This window comes from Balearica regulorum, chromosome 28, assembly GCF_011004875.1.
Source record: "Balearica regulorum gibbericeps isolate bBalReg1 chromosome 28, bBalReg1.pri, whole genome shotgun sequence".
In the NCBI taxonomy this organism is placed as follows: Eukaryota; Metazoa; Chordata; class Aves; order Gruiformes; family Gruidae; genus Balearica; species Balearica regulorum.
The window spans coordinates 3,001,573-3,012,117 of record NC_046211.1 but is presented as its reverse complement, the minus strand read 5'-3'; positions in this window follow the sequence as shown (position 1 = coordinate 3,012,117).

The window sequence follows — 10,545 nt, the reverse complement described above, 5'->3', positions numbered from 1 at the left end:
TGAAGGGGAGCGAGGAACCGGTGGCGAGAGGTTCGGGATGGCAGCCGGTGCAAGAGCTCCGTGTCCTGGGGCAGAGTCGCTGCAGTGGGATTTCGGCAGGGCCGAGAGGAGCTGGGCCGGCGCGGTGGGATCTCTGCACCCCACAGCCTGCACGCCCCCCGCCTCACCCCTGTGCAACCTGCACCCCAAACACCCCCCCCCCCCGCCTGAGACTTTGCAGCCCTGGCTCTGCACCCTACGCTCTGCGCCTTGCACCCTGCATCCCATCCGCCTCACATCCTCCATCCCTCACCCTGCGTCCCACGCACCCCTGCACCCCCATCCCTCCCCCTGCATCCTGTGCACCCCTGCACCCTCATCCTGCACCCCCATCCTGCACCCTGCATCCCACGCACCCTACGTTCTCCATCCCTCCCCCTGCATCCTGTGCACCCCTGCACCCCCCCATCGCTCCCCCTGCACCCCACCCTGCTCTTGCACCCCACCACCTGCACCCCCGCATTGCACCCGCACCCCTGCCAGTGTTTCAAGCCGGGTGCCAGCAGCCCTGACTCGTCGCCCTGAATACGGGGCTCACCCAGGCCAGCCCCCCCGAATAACCTCAGCCCCGCCGCGGGGGATCGGGGAGCTGCCCCAAGGCCACGGTGAGGGCAGCCACGGGGCGGGGGGGGGGGGGGAACCAACCAGCACGGTCCAGCCCGCGGCGTCCCCCGGTGCCAGCGGGCTCTGGGCACGGGGGTGCCCACCTGGAGCTGCCGCCCTGCTCCCTGCGAGCCGTTCTCGGTCACCAGCAGCCCCCAGCTCACGCCCAGGGCAGCGTGGTAGCGCAGGCTGGAGTTTCCCTTCCCAGCGGCGGCTGGCAGGGAGAAACGGCTCCCTCTCCCCATGGCAGGATGCTCCCCACACACCTGAGAAGGTAAATTTGGAGCCCGCAGCCCCAAAAAAGCATCAGGATGAGCGAAGAGAAGAGCTGGGACCAGCGACCGAGGTGGAGGAAAAGCACAAGAATAAAACCGCGACACGGAGTTACAATCCCAAAGAGATGCAGACCTCCCGCAGACAGGAAGCATCCGACCCCGCGCGCCAACGGAGCTGAACCCCGAAGCCCCTCCAGGACCCACCCAGCCACAGCCAGTCTCATTTTTGGCACAGCTTCGGGTTGTTGGTTATTTTTTTTGTTTTTTTTTTTTGCTCCACGTACCTCCTCCCCGCGCTGCCTGCGAGAAAACATCCTAGAAACGCCAGAAAAATACCACGTCCTCTCCGCAAACTCACAGACGTTTCTGTCCAGAATTAAGGAGCTTCAACCTGGGTTTGCATCTTGCCTCTGTACTGCTCGCTTCTTTTTTAACAATAGGGGAAAGCATAATAGTTTATTTTAACTATGAAATATATTGCTATATTATAAAGGTTATTGTAACTTTCAATTATGGTTTTGTACCCAACCCGGTTGTCGGCAGGCAGCGATGCCAGCCTGCTGCCAAAAATGTCTGTTTCTGAGTACAGCCGCTGCTCCCAGCGAGGATGGAGGCCAGGGAGGGCGGGGGGGGCCCAGAATCCCAGCCAGAAAGCTCCCCATGCTCCTTATCCTTTACCCCCCCCGGGTATTTATTCCCGTTACCTGGAAGCTGGACTTTAGCAGGTCCAGATCCGCGTAGCCCGATGGCACCGGAGCTTTGCTTCTCCCTGGGGAAAGGTCTGTCCCCCCCCCCCGTTTTCTCCCAGGGTCTCGGCAGCTTCCGGAAAGCCATTCCCCTCCCCTGGTCATCTCCTCCGGCTGAAGGAGGGACGCGCAAACTGCGCAAGAGCCAAAATTCCCCCTTTTTCCCCCAGGATGGAGGCTTTTGTGGTGCAGGGCACGCTGCTTCCCTCCTCCGGCTGGGCTTTCGGCACGGTCTGGTTCAGCGCGGGCAGGATCCGGGCAGGCTTCGAACTAGGGAATCACTTGTGCCTAGGGAAGGGTGAGGGTGCAAACCTCCTCCTCCCCGGCAAAGCTGGTCTGCGCCGCGCTGGCCGCCGAAACACGCTGCTCTGTGCTTGGCCCGGGGACCCGCAGGCAGGCGGGCAGGACTCTTCCTGCCTGCTTTGGCTCTCCAGATGCGGAGCCGGGGCTGCGCGGCGTTCGCTCCGAAGGAGGCAGGCAGAAATAGCGCGCTCGCTTTTAATTCTCAGGTCAACACCTAATTTCTGGACCCGCAGTGGGCTGCGTTCCCCGGGAGCAATCCTGCTCTCCCGGAGGGAATTGCCCCAGGGCGACGCAGCCGCCATGCCCGGGATGGGTCAGGTCGGGGCTTCACGCCCTGCTCTGCGGAGCTGCGGCTTTCGCTCCGTTCCATCTCAGGCTGCAATGGCGTAGGGGGACGAAGAGAGAAACGCAATGAGGTTGCAGGGACGGCTCCGTCTCAGCCTTCCCGCTGACGTACTCCTCGAGCCTCAGAGAGCGTCTCTTCCTGACCTCCGGCTCCTGAGCTGCTGGACCTGATCCCCGTTGGATCAAGATTTGTGGGCAAATAAGTCTTCAAAAGTTCTTTTGCAGCCCCGACGCTCCTTCCCAGCCAGTCTTCCCTCCCAGAGCGTGACCGCAGCCGGGAAGGAGCAGCGCCGACGGGACCGGTTCCCGCTGCTTTTGTCCAGAAAAAGCCTCAAAACCCCTACGCCGGCTCTTCCCCCCCCGCAGAACCGCCGTCACTGCCGTGCTGTCATCGTTAGCACCATTATTACCGGCATGGCTGTGCTGGCCTGACCCTCCCAGGCCAGTTAAACCCAGTAGGGTCGGGTTCCTGCCCTGAGCTCCTTGCTGGCCCCCAGACCTGAAATCCCCCCCCCAGAACCCAGCTGACGGCCGCGGGCGCCTGGGATTGCCCGCCTGGGGCTGTTCCTGCCCCCCACGTTTGCCTTTACTTGTGGGGCGGTTGTTGGGGGGGGGGGGGCAGCTCCCCCGTGTTGGGACACGGCCGGGACCACTGAAGGGATTTATAGCTCTGCCGGAGGAGAGGGGCTGGGTCCCCTGGCTGAGCACCCCCCCCCTGCTGCCAGCTGGGTCTGGGGGTGCCCCGGGGATTTCCAGGGCACTCGGCTCTCCGCATCGCTCTCCCTTGGGCTTCTCTTTGCCCAGCATCTCCCAGCGATGGCCAGCGGGAAGGTTTGCTGGGAGCGAGGTGGTACCTCAGCTGTTTGAGAAGAGGAAGATGCTGCTGCAAGGCTCTGCGCCGGTCCCGGTTTCTCCTCTCCCAGCTCCGAGCTCCCTCCCGAAAGGCACCCAGAGGGCTTGGGGTGGTAGAGAGGTGCTTTTACAGGGGAGAGGAAAAGCTGCTCTGTGGGATTAATTATTTCCCTGTGGAGTGAGCCACCTCAGAGCCCCGCGGGGCACCGGGCAGCGCTTCGGCACTGCCTGCCCGGTGGGTGCTCGAGCGGGCTGGGGGCTCCCGTGCTGCGGGCACTGCAAGACGTGCGCCCAGCTCCGCTCCTCCTCCTTCTACCCAAAGTGTTCTTTCCCCCGCTGAGGTCTCAGCATGTCCCCGACCTGCCCACGCACCTCCCGGCGGGAGCCGCTTGCGTGTCTCTGCGGTCAGGATCTGGCCCCGGGCTTACATCCCTCCTTCTGGTCCGAGCTCTCGGCCGGGGGGGAGGGAGCGGGGACTGGCCCGTCCCCACAGCGTTGCCATAAACCCAAGCTGTACCCAGAAACAGGCATGTTTTAAACTATGGCTTTAACCTGTTCACTGTAAAAAGTGCCTTGGACTTTAATCTGAAGAGGTCAGTATCTATAAATATTTACCTGTGCGGGTGTGTAAGTATGCAGCTATCTATGTATAGTTACACACACAAATATATGATATATACGTACATCTATAAATGCTTCCGACCCCTCTGTTCCGCCGGTCTTGGGAGCTCCGTTCCTCCCCCCGCCGGGGTCGGAGTCCGGCTGCGGAGCGATGTTGGAGGCGTTTCTGCCCCGGTTACACCCCGCCGTAGGAAAGCCTCGCGCCGTGAGGGTTGTGCTCGGCGCGGTGGTTCCCCCAAGGGTGCCGAGCTCTCCCGTGCATCCCCAGGAAAGCAGCTTTGTGCCTCTCGGGCTCCGTCTGCGTGCTTTGGGGGGATCCTGGCGAGGGGGAAGCGTCCTCGCTCCCTTATGGTGGGGGGGGGATGCTGAGGCTGGGGCGGCATCGCCGGAGCCGCTGGGTGCTTTGTAGAACCACGTGCGCTAACTGCTGCCTCTCCGGAGTCCCCGGATCCCGGGCAGCTGCCTTGCTTCCCACGAGCAGCGAGGGCTTTTCCAGCCACGTGCTCCCCAAAGGGCTTTTTTGAAGGCAGTTGGGTTTCCTGCGCGCTCAAGCTGTGGCTCCAGAAGCTGTGGATGCTCTTTCCTCCAGCTCCGTGCCAAGGATCCCCCAGAATTTCCCTCCCGCTCGCCCCGGTTCTGCCCTAACATCAGAGCCGGGCTGCTCCCTCCAGCTCCGCTAACGGCTGGGTTCATTCCTCACCTCTAAAGAAATGAGGATAAAAGCCGGCTAGGGTGCAAAGGGCACAAAAACAACTTTCGCGGAGGGAACACATCGGTAGAGAGAAGGGGAAGCTGGAGCTTTTCCCACCGAGCGCCGCGAAATCCAGGCGACGAGTCAAAAGCCTTGCTCAGAGCCTGGCAACGCCGCGCCGCGAGCTTTGGCTCACTCCGTCGGGCGCTAAGGCAGCAGCCCAAGGGACTGGCTGCCCCCAAAACGCGTCCCCGTATGTGGGCCAGGAGGGTGTCAACGGGGCTACGGGTGTTGTGAGGCCAGGAGAAGAGGGAGGGGGGTGACGTGCGGTAGTTGAATCGCGATGAATCAATAAATTGGGCTTTTTTTGAGCTAATACTTGTAAATCTTAAAAAATACCCCCTGCAGTCTGGGGACTCTTTGGTAGGCTACTAAACCCCTCGAGCTTCATTTCCAGTATTAGCGGCTTGGCACAGCAGAGCCCCAACGTACGAAGGCAGCTGTATTTCTGATACTGCCCGCGGAGACGAGGCAAAATTCGTTTAATCTTTCGCGTGCGGTACGAAATCTGTTTTTATTAATGGCTTGAGATTAAGGCTTCTCCAAGGAGAAAGAGAATCACGTCCGTAACGTGGATCTCCGCCTCCCTGCGGCCGTTTGCCCTTCGCTTTCCCCAGCCTGGGGAGAGAGGAGAGGAGGAGGATGCTGCGAGGGTCCGGGCGTCTTCACCCACCCCGGTGCGACGTGCCCAGGGCAGCACCGGGGTATGCGGTGACAGGAGGGGAAGCACAATTTGGAGGAAAAGAAGGGAAAAAAAAAAAAGAAAAAAAAGAAAAAAAAGCTATTGTTTAGCTCAACAGTTCCTTACGGATAGAGCTTTTTATAAACGGTGGAGAACGGCCGGCCTTCCGCAAGGGAAAGGAAAACCACACGCAAATGGCTCCGCGGGGTTTGACTCAGCACCTGCCCGCTGGGAGCGAGCAGGACGTGGGAGGCAGCGCGCGGGGGGTGAAGGAGGGCAGGCAGGGACCGGGGGCTTTGCATCAGGCTCTGCATTTGCAGCCAGGAAACCGGCTCCGGCGCTCCTGCACGCCGGCGTTTCCCCGGCTCGTGAGCTTCTCTCCCTGCGGAGCAGCTTTTGCTCCCAGGGGGATGGGGGAGGCGGCGAGCGAGGGGGAGCCGCAGCTTCCAGCTGGGCAATCCGGATCTGGTCCACGGCTCCCCAGCCCAGGCAGAAAAACCTCCTGTAAGCACCCTCCTGCGCTTGCTGCAGAAATAAAATCAGCTGGGGGCCTGTCCTGCAGCTATTGCCATCTCAGATGGGCTCCTTTTCCAAGGTAAAACCGAAGCTGCTCAGCTGCTAATTCATCACCCCCGCTTTGGGATTCCAGGCACCAACGGGGTCGTTCGTTACAGTTAATTATCACGCGGCGGTGTGAGGTCTGCAGGCCTTGGGAGAGGTCTGCGCAACGTCAGCCGAACAGCTCGGCGCTGCGAAAACTGCTCCTCTCGAAAGCCCGGACAGGGATGCTCCGGCTTCTGCTCCGGGGCCGTACCGCTGGGATTCATCAGCCACCGGAGCCTGTGACGGGGCCACTTTTGCACGGACGCTCTGCCCAGCGGTGACACGCGGGGCTGGGGCTGCGTGCAAGGGCCGGCGGGGTGTATTTCAGCTCCTGAGCTTCCTGCTCAGGCCACGGCTGCTTCTGCAGGAGGCCCTCTACGGACACCCTCTGTAGACAGGAGCAGCTTCACGTTCGCGAGCCCTGGTCCTCATGGGGGACCCCAAGCACCCCGATATCTGCTGGAGGGACAACACAGCCGGGCACAAGCAATCCAGGAGGTTCCTGGAATGCATCGATGATGACTTCCTCCTCCAAGTGATAGAGGAACCAACGAGGAGAGGTGCCGTGCTGGACCTTGTTCTCACCAACAAGGAGGGGCTGGTGGGGAAAGTGAAGCTCAAGGGCAGCCTTGGCTGCAGAGACCATGAAATGGTGGAGTTCCAGATCCTCAGGGCAGCGAGGAGGGCGCACAGCAAGCTCACTGCCCTGGACTTCGGGAGAGCAGACTTGGGCCTCCTCAGGGACCTGCTTGGTAGATACCATGGGACAAAGCCCTGGAGGGAAGAGGGGCCCAAGACGGCTGGTTGGTATTCAGGGATCACCTCCTCCAAGCTCAGGAGCAACGCATCCCAACCAGAAGAAGTCAGGAGGCCTGCGTGGGCGAACAAGGAGCTCCTGGACAAACTCAGACAAAAAAAGGAAGCCTGCAGAGGCTGGAAGCAAGGGCAGGCGGCCTGGGAAATTTCTGCAGAGAAATGTCCGAGCAGTCAGTACTGGGACCGGCACTGTTTAACATCTTTGTCGGTGACATGGACAGTGGGATCGAGTGCACCCTCAGCAAGTTTGCTGATGACACCAAGCTGTGCGGTGTGGTCGACACGCTGGAGGGAAGGGATGCCATCCAGAGGGACCTTGACAGGCTGGAGAGGTGGGCCCATGCAAACCGCATGAAGTTCAACAAGGCCAAGTGCAAGGTCCTGCACGTGGGTCGGGGCAATCCCAGCACAACGCCAGGCTGGGTGGAGAATGGATGGAGAGCAGCCCTGAGGAGAAGGACTTGGGGGTGTTGAGGGACGAGAAGCTCAGCATGACCCAGCAATGTGCGCTTGCAGCCCAGAAAGCCACCCGTGTCCTGGGCTGCGTGTCCAGCAGCGTGACCAGCAGGTCGAGGGAGGGGATTCTGCCCCTCTGCTCCGCTCTGGTGAGACCTCCCTGCAGTGCTGCGTCCAGCTCGGGGGTCCCCAGGACAAGAAAGACATGGAGCTGTTGGAGGGAGTCCAGAGGAGGCCATGAAGATGATCACAGGGCTGGAGCACCTCTGCTATGGAGACAGGCTGAAAGAGTTGGGCTTGTTCAGCCTGGAGAAGAGAAGGCTCCGGGGAGACCTCAGAGCACCCTCCAGTCCCTAAAGGGGCTCCAGGAAAGCTGGAGAGGGGCTGGTGACAAGGGCAGGGAGTGACAGGCCAAGGGGGAAGGGCCTGAAGCTGAAGGAGGGGAGATTTAGATTAGGTATGAGGCAGAAATTCTTCCCTGTGAGGGTGCTGAGGCCCTGGCACAGGGTGCCCAGAGAAGCTGTGGCTGCCCCTGGCTCCCTGGCAGTGTTCAAGGCCAGGCTGGATGGGGCTTTGGGCAACCTGGGCTAGTGGAGGGTGTCCCTGCCCATGGCAGGGGTGGCACTGGATGGGCTTTGAGGTCCTTTCCAACCCAAGACATTCCAGGATTCTGTGATTCCTTTTCCCTCCCAGACACGCCTGCAATTCCCGTGAGCACCCAGGAGGATGCATCTGCACGAAAAGGTGCCAGGCTCACGTTAACGGCATTTGTGGCCGTTTGCGTGTTTATCGGGATGGAAGAAGCCATCTCCGTTTCTCAGAGCCTGCTGGCCTGGTGCTCGCACAGTAAGAAGGGTTTCTCAGCAGGAACCAGCTGTAAAATGCAATGGTAAATGACACTTTTCTACCGCAATTTCTGTGTTTCCTGCTGGGGAGCCGCCCGGCGGCAGGGGCTTTTGCTGCAAAACCTGCAGACGGGTTGTCATCTCGTACACCACGATGTTCCAACAGAACCAGAGACCCAGGGCCAGGAGCGGAGTCTCGCTCCCAGTTCCGCTGGGATGAAGCCGTTGGGTGACCGGAGAGCCCCTCCAGCCCCCCTGCGCCAGGGGAAGCCCGTGCACAGGTCAGCACCAAAGAACCAAAACCCTAAGGGAGCGTTTCCAGAAGTGCTAGAGACACGGCCGGGCGCTGCAGGGGCTGAGTTTTGACGCGCTTGGCAAAGTCACCACCTAACCCAGAGCAGCCCGTGCCGACGCAGAGCCTGGTTTCACACCCACGCAAGGGCTCGGACGTCCTTTTGAAAGTCAGGAGGCAAAAAAGCAGAGAAGTAATTTCACTGAAAATGAAGTTGAACTCTTTTCCATTTGAAAAAGAACTGGATTTGGGTGAGAAGCGTTAAACAGTTCCCAAGCGAGGCCAGGCACGGGCACAGGAACCCCCATGAAGACTCAAGTTATTCCAGATGGTCCCATCCAAACCCCTCGCTGTGGCTCGCTATGCGACGGGCACCGACACGGCCGGCTCTCCTCCTTCCTGCTCTCGCTGCCTGGAAGAAAGTCGTAGGAGCTGGACGTGGCCCTGGTTCCCAGGTACGGAAGAGGCACCGACAACCCCGCAGCGTTCCCTGCAGCTCCTCGCCTCCCTCTGCCACGCCAAGCCGCACTGGTGTGGGGCTGGGAGGATGCCGCTCGCTCCAAAGCTGGCGCTGAACGTTGGTTGAAAGCAACAGGTTTTGTACTAATTAAAGAGGAATCAATTAGGCTGCAAGATATTCAGCCACCTGGTGCTTCTGACTATTTTTTCCTCCTCCTTCTCTTTTTCCTTGATGTGCTGCTGCTGCCTCCAGGGAAGTCATGAAAGAAGCAAGACACGTTCCAGTTCCTTGCTTTCTCTTAGATTGAAAAAATGCTGTTTGGGAGGAAATCTGTGCAGACCGACCAATTAAAGTGCTGTACATGTCCCTGAGATCTGCAACCGGCATGTCCTGTGCCATCCATCACTCCCTCTGGCCGCTCTCCTGCCTCTCCATCGGCGCACGTCACTGGCTCTGGCAGTCGGTTTGTGCTGCGGGGAAAAAAATAACGCACAGCAAATAAAGAAAAAGCAGGGAAGGAGGTGGAACGGGATCCCGGGGGAGGCACAAAGGAGTCCTACACGCGAGGAAGCCCTTCGGAGACCCGGCTGCGCCAGGTCTTCCCCTGCGAGCTGGTCCGTTAGAGTCTCTGTGTGCTCAATAGCACATAAATCAAGAGGAGCAGAGAGCAGCAGCTGCCCAGCCCGGGTTTGCCAAGCACTGACCTTGAAGAAAACAGGGAGAAGTCAGCAGGGAGCCCCGCGGCAAGTACTGCAAGCGACGCGGGTGAAAATCGGACGCCGGCGCGGTGACGAGCGGCAGGGGAGCAGCAGCGGAGAGCTCTGCCCGGGGCCACATGGGATGCCTCTTCCCTCAGACCAAGGCTTTTCCCACCCGCGGCTCTGCCCTGGGGAGGGCTCGTGAAATCGGTTTGATTTGTCCGAGCACAGGATAAAGCTCTCTTGCAGATAAATCAGATTTAATATTAAATATGAAAGGGAATAGCAAAGGGCAAAAAGGGGAACCTGGACTTCGATGGCAACGTAAAGGTCACAGAAGAGAGTATTAATGACACGTCAACTGACACACATTAGGAAGCTCCTAAAATTCCGGCATTAGGGAGGATTCATTAATTTAACTGATTCACTCTGTGGGAACTGCCGCATCAGGTGCACTAATTCAGAGCAGAGACAGTAACTCCCTTCTCCTCACTGGTCCCCCTCCAGGAACAAACTCTTGAGAGGTGCTGGGTGGCTCGAGGTCTGTCCGGGGTCCCCGTCTGACACCCCGCAGCGATGCTGTGGCCATCACCCACGAGACGCCAACTCGTAAGGGAGAGGCTGACCAGGCTGGAGCCACGCCGAGGAGAAACGCCAGAGGCTGAAGCACGCGTCGTCGTGGTGGGAGCGGCTCGTCTTCCCACAGCCCCTCTCCGAGCAGGAGGAGCCCCGTGCCGCGACGGCCAGGGGAGCACCGCAGGGTAGGTCTTGCCAAGCGGACGCTGCGATGGCTATAAAAACACGACGGATGAACCCGTTAGCATCCAAGAGCTAAAGGTGAAGGCTGTGCTCACGTGGCATCCCCCCGCCACGCAGGCGGCTGCACCGCAGTCTGCCTTCTCCTGCCTATTTTCAAGGGTACCTTTTGTAACAGCCAGAATAAAACCACGCTGCTTCCCACCGCCGCAGCTGCCGTGGGAGTCACCGCGCCGGCTCCTTCGCCTGCCGCAGCTGTGCCAGCCCCACCTGCCTTTCCCTGCTGGGCTCCACGGCAGCTCGGAGCCAAGGACGAAGGCTGTGGGAGAGAGCCTGGAGCGCGCTGACGCCTGAAGGGGATAAGCATCGCGCGGACAGGGGTGCCAGGAGACGTGCCAGAGT